Consider the following 6119-nt stretch of genomic DNA (forward strand, 5'->3'; position numbering starts at 1 on the left):
TCCTTTACTTCCAAAATGCGGCTTCATTTGACTGTGGCACTGTTTGTGCTACAGTTTCTCTTTTCGCCACTGCTCGGGCTGAAGACCCCTACAGATTCTTTACATGGAACGTCACCTACGGTGACATTTTCCCTCTCGGCGTTCGTCAAACGGTGAGCCTGCTCTTCAATAATATTGGTTCATTTTGATTGATGTTACTTGTGGATCTATATACATGAGAAACGATGCTTACTAATTGTTTGGTTTCCCTTTTTCCAGGGTATTCTCATCAATGGGCAATTCCCAGGCCCTGATATCCACTCTGTTACCAATGACAATCTCATCATCAACGTGTTCAACAGCTTAGACGAGCCTTTCCTCATTTCCTGGTAAGATGATTCCCATCACCCTTTGTTCTCACTCCTCACCACCAAGATTTTGCGGATTTACGCCCCTTTCTTCTAAAAGCACGAATCTAACCCTTAAATATTGTCAACATATTCCCGATGTATAGGGGGGCATATTGCCTTGTTTTCAGGCTCAGCTTTCTTAAGGTAACGTTGGAGATTGACTAGGGTGCTTATCGAGCGAGTCGATCGCGAGTTAGGCAATGCCCGACTTATCTCGACTTGACTTGATGCTCGTCAAGCTTGTTAAAATTTTGCTTGACTGCTCGTTTAAAAAATTTGTTGTTCGACACGTTGCTAGCTAAACTCATTAAGATAGTTAAGCTCACGGGAATTTTTATTTTTTTAAACTAAAATCTACTAATACTATATAGAACTTAATATAAACATAAATTAATAAATTTAACTAAAAAAGTTGTTGTTCGACTCGTTGCTAGCTAAACTCATTAAGCTCGTTAAGCTCACCGGAATTAATAAGCTCGTTAAGAGAGTACAAAACAAATTTAAAGTCTAAATACCAAAATAAAAATCTATAAATACATTAAAATCATAATTAGGGTTTGATTTTTGGATGTAGAAAAATAATAAATATTAATTAATAATTTAGTATTTTTAATTATTTATTAGAAAATTGATAGATTAAAAAATCATCATTTTTATCATTATCTATTAGTAAATTAGTAATTTTTTGTTTAAGAAAACTATTAAAAAGTTATAAAAAAAATTAACGAGTTGCTCGCAAACTTATCTAGTCGAGTTGGACTTTGTTCGACTAAGCTCATTAGTCTCGAGTCGAGCTCAAGTTTGAATTAAATCAACCCGAGTCGAGTTTTTATCTAGTTTTCACCGAGTCGAATTCGAGCTGCTTACGAGCTGTTATGGGTGACATGGCTGATCTGCATCTAATTAATCAGATTCATTGCATTTCTTTACCATTTTCTGCGGAAATATGATTAACCACAAAACTGGCTGTCTGAGCACTTGAATTTTCAATATTTATCGTGGTTGTGTGTGGAGCGTATATAACGTATCTTTTTCATTGTTAGAATCAGTATATAAGCAAGCATGTATTTTTTCCCTTGCTATAATTAGAAAACGGCATATCCCTTGATCTGGAGAGAGAACTACCCTAATTTAATACCCACTAATCATCCATGTGGCCCACTTTTTCAATAGCTGTCTCCCACCCCTAACAGAATTATTTTGGATAGAGATGTTCCAGAATTACCATACTATGTTGTAAGTGAAGTCGTAATGTATATCGAAATGGTAAATGTAGGAATGGAGTGCAAAATAGGAGGAATTCTTATGAAGATGGTGTGTACGGAACAACTTGCCCTATCCCACCGGGAAAGAATTTTACGTACCTTCTTCAAGTGAAGGATCAAATAGGCAGTTTCTATTACTTCCCCTCTATCGGATTCCATAAGGCTGCTGGTGGTTTTGGAGGGATTAGGATCCTTAGCCGCCCACGGATTCCAGTTCCCTTCCCGGATCCTGCTGGTGATTACACTGTTCTTATTGGAGATTGGTACAAGTCCAACCACACGGTAATGATCCTACGTTAAAGCCTTGGTTTGTTAAAGTTTTACTTGCCTTTAGCTAGGTGTCTTTGAAATGGAAAGTTGCATGATATTCTAAACTGTAGGGGGGGGGGGGGTGGATTTTAATTTTATCTGTAGTGGAGTTAGATAAGTGAACCAATTGGGATTTATTGACTATTCGACGCTATGGATTTTGTGCCTTTTTACAGCTGGATTTGCCGACAGCCTTTTTCTCTCTCTGTATATCATGCCGTGTTTAAATTTAAGAGCTTATTTGGTGGAGTTATGTTTTGATCCTTATACTAAAATTTAAAATTTAGTTCCGTTCCTTTGATTTGATATAGTTTATGGGTAATAAGAAATTAAATGCGCCCGTGCAGGACTTGAGATCTCAACTAGATGGTGGTAAGAAGCTACCTTTCCCTGATGGAATTCTTATCAACGGCCGTGGACCTGGCGGTGCTTCCTTCAATGTCGAACAAGGTATTTCTGTCTATCCAAATCCCCGAATTGTTTCGGTCATCGTTCAATTATTTTCAACATAAACAATGTTGTGCATCTTCTTATTGCAGGGAAAACATACAGGCTTAGGATATCAAATGTTGGATTGCAGAATTCTCTCAATTTCCGCATCCAAAACCACAAGTTGACGTTGGTAGAAGTGGAGGGAACCCACACTCTGCAAACTACATACTCCACAATAGACCTTCACGTTGGCCAATCGATGTCTGTTCTATTCACAGCTGACCAGCCTGCCAAAGACTATTACATTGTGGCCTCTTCTCGCTTTACCAGCCCGATTCTTACCTCTACAGCAACTCTACGCTATAGCAATTCGGCTGGCCCGGTCTCTGGTCCTATTCCCGGTGGACCCACCATTGAAATCGACTGGTCATTGAATCAAGCCCGGTCTATTAGGTATGTTTTTTCATGTCCCAAACCATCACATGATAAGATGCTATGGCCGATGTGTTGTAATCTCATTATTGACAAGTTAATAAGTTATTGTTTCAGGAAGAATCTTACAGCAAGTGGACCAAGGCCTAACCCACAAGGGTCGTATCACTATGGTCTCATCAACACGACCAGAACCATCATTCTTGCAAATTCTGCCGGCCTAGTCAATGGCAAGCAAAGATATGCAGTTAACAGTGTTTCTTTGTTCCAGCAGACACTCCTTTGAAACTTGCGGACTATTTCAAAATCGATGGAGTTTATCGTATCGGAAGCATATCCGATAGACCTACCGGTGGAGCGATATACCTTGACACTTCGGTTTTGAACACAGACTACAGGGCTTTCATTGAGATTGTATTTCAGAATGACGAGGATATTGTACAGAGCTGGCATCTCGACGGCTACAATTTTTTCCTTGTTGGGTAAGTTAGACACATCATTTTCAAAATGTGTGCTTTGAATTTGTGATGAATTCATTGATTTCTATTCTTTTGTGAAACGCAGTATGGACGGAGGGCAATGGACACCGGCTAGTAGGAACGGATACAACCTCCGTGATGCCGTTTCCCGTTGTACTACTCAGGTAAAAAAAAATCTCTACAGCTTCGATGTTTCTTCATTTAAGCGATGAACAAGGTTTTTGAGATAATTGGTACAATTGGGAATGCAGGTGTACCCCAAGTCATGGACGGCCGTTTATGTTGCACTTGACAATGTGGGAATGTGGAACTTAAGGTCTGAGAATTGGGCAAGACAATACCTCGGACAACAGTTGTATTTGCGCGTGTTCACAACCTCAACTTCGTTGAGGGATGAGTACCCGATCCCCAAGAATGCACTGCTCTGCGGCAGGGCAAGCGGCAGAATAACCCGACCCCTTTAAGAAGCCACCCACAGAGTATACGATACTACATTGAACGTTAGAGTTTTGGCTTATAAACTTAAATTTATCCCCCTGCTAATCTGAACGGCGTAAAGAACTTGATGGTTACGGGTTTAAAAATTATTTGACCTTTACTCGAGGTCGCATTCTTTCCTTCTTTACATTTGCATTCCCATTGTATTATTATTCAACTTTTCTTCCATTAATTGTTCAGATCATATATATCAATATTATTGTTTATGTTAGAGTTGTATGATCTGAATTTCGTTCGACTCTATTCGAAAGTTTGCGTTACAATTCGTTAGATAAATAAATAAAATAGGAAGAAAATATAGGATATTTGGGGCTGAAAAAGTGAATTTGCATGCATGATATTATCATTCAAAAAGTGAGTTTTATAGACATGGGATAAATCAAAATGAATTGTAGCAAATTGTTGATAATGCCAGTATTCGACTTGAAAAACTACCACTTTGTTATATATGAATGCCTTTAGTTTAAGAAGACGAGATTGTAAAGCTTTGATAGAGAGAATTACCAAGAGCATCATGTAATATTGGTATGTTAAACATGGAGGCTCCAGTTGCTCCTATCATTGATTTTTAGTATGAAGAATTTTGGTGTAGAATATTGTTGTTATCTATGTCTTGGAACAATGCTTAAATATTACAGAATTTATGAGATGCTTGGATTCAAACAGGTCCTTATAAATAGCATAGGTGCAAGCCATATCATGGAGGCAATTGTGAGATCATGACATAGTTGTACTTTGAAATTAATTGATGAAACTTAGGAACTTTAATTGTCCATGATAGACTTATTGTTCATGATCAAGGATGAACTCAAAATTGAACTAAATTGTTTAACTTTATAACAATTAGGGTCTTTAAAATTGGATAAATCATAAAATTTAAAGGAGTTAAAATTTAATTTTACTCCTTTAAATTTTAAAATTAAAGGGTCTTAGAGGTAATTAAATCAAAAAATTAGAGGCAAATATATAATTTTATTTTAAAATTGAAAGAGTCATAAAAAATAATAATATCTTGGAAGGGGACAAAAGATAATTATAACAATTTAAAAAATATTAATGATCTAAAAATAATCAAACCATCAAAATTTAGGCAACAATTACCTTTCAACTTTCATTGAAAGGAAAATAATTAAAGGTAAGTACATAATTTTTATTTTGAAATTAAAAAGATCATAGAAAATAATAAAACTTAAAAGAGACAAAGGCTACTTATAAAAATTTCAAAAATATTAATGATCTAAAAGTAATTAAATCATCAAAATTTAAACAACAACTTTCTTCCAATTTTCATTGAAATAAAATGATTTTGATTTCTTTTGGTGAATTAAATGATTTTGATATTTGTATTCTATGTAATGTAGATTTTGAGGATAAAGAACACTCGTTCATTTATTGTCCTTACTCTAGTGCGTAATGTATATTACAAGCGCCTTAGGTATTTTCCAATTGAGTAAACTACACATTTAGTACTTAAACTATTACTTTTGTACATTTTGGTATCTAAATTTTCAATTTTTTAAACCAAACTTAATGTTTAGTTTTTGTTTAATTTTAGTACCCACCGTTAAAAACTTAACATGTTAGTACCTAAATTATCGGTTTTGATCCATTTTAGTATATAAACTTCCAAAAAAAAATCAAAGCTTAACATTATATTTTGAACATGATACTAAAATGAAACAAAAACTAATTTTTATGTATGGTTTTAAAAAAATAAAAGTTTAAATACTAAAACGAATCAATATTAATAATTTAGGTACTAAACATATAATTTACCCTATCCAATTATATTGTTTGATTGTGTAATTTTATTTGTCTAAGTCTAATAAATTTTTATATTCGTATTCATTTATTTTTGTAAATTACTCGTATTTAGCTTCGGACTTAATTAATAAGATAAATAAACTAAACTAACAACCACATTTAAGCATACCAACAATCAACTAAATAGTCCCTTCCACCTAAATTATTTATTTTGTTTGTGTTTTTTATTAATTTAATACTTTTATTTTTACTTTTAAATTTAAATTTAAAACGTTAACAATTATAACTGTTAAATTAAATTTTACTATTAATCTTTTTATGATATATAATATATATTTAATTATTATTATTTAATTTAATTATATTAAGTCTTTATATTATACAAGTTAAAATTTTAAATATATAATGATTGAAATAAATTAAATAAGAGTTCAAAGACTAGATTGAATGTTATATATATAAGGAAAGGTCTAATAACGAATTTAACCTTAAAAACAAACCTTGAGAGTTTATAGCGTGGATCAAGTAGCGAAGCCCCACGGCCGAAACCC

The 6119-nt window shown here is 34.0% G+C and overlaps 1 pseudogene; it reads left to right on the plus strand.

Annotated features, from left to right (window-relative positions):
• LOC120168245 lies at positions 1–3994 on the plus strand (annotated as a pseudogene).
• The last annotated feature ends 2125 nt before the right edge of the window (positions 3995–6119 follow it).

This window comes from Hibiscus syriacus, unplaced genomic scaffold (genome assembly GCF_006381635.1).
Source record: "Hibiscus syriacus cultivar Baekdansim isolate YM2019G1 unplaced genomic scaffold, ASM638163v2 tig00111715_pilon, whole genome shotgun sequence".
Classification (NCBI taxonomy): domain Eukaryota; kingdom Viridiplantae; phylum Streptophyta; class Magnoliopsida; order Malvales; family Malvaceae; genus Hibiscus; species Hibiscus syriacus.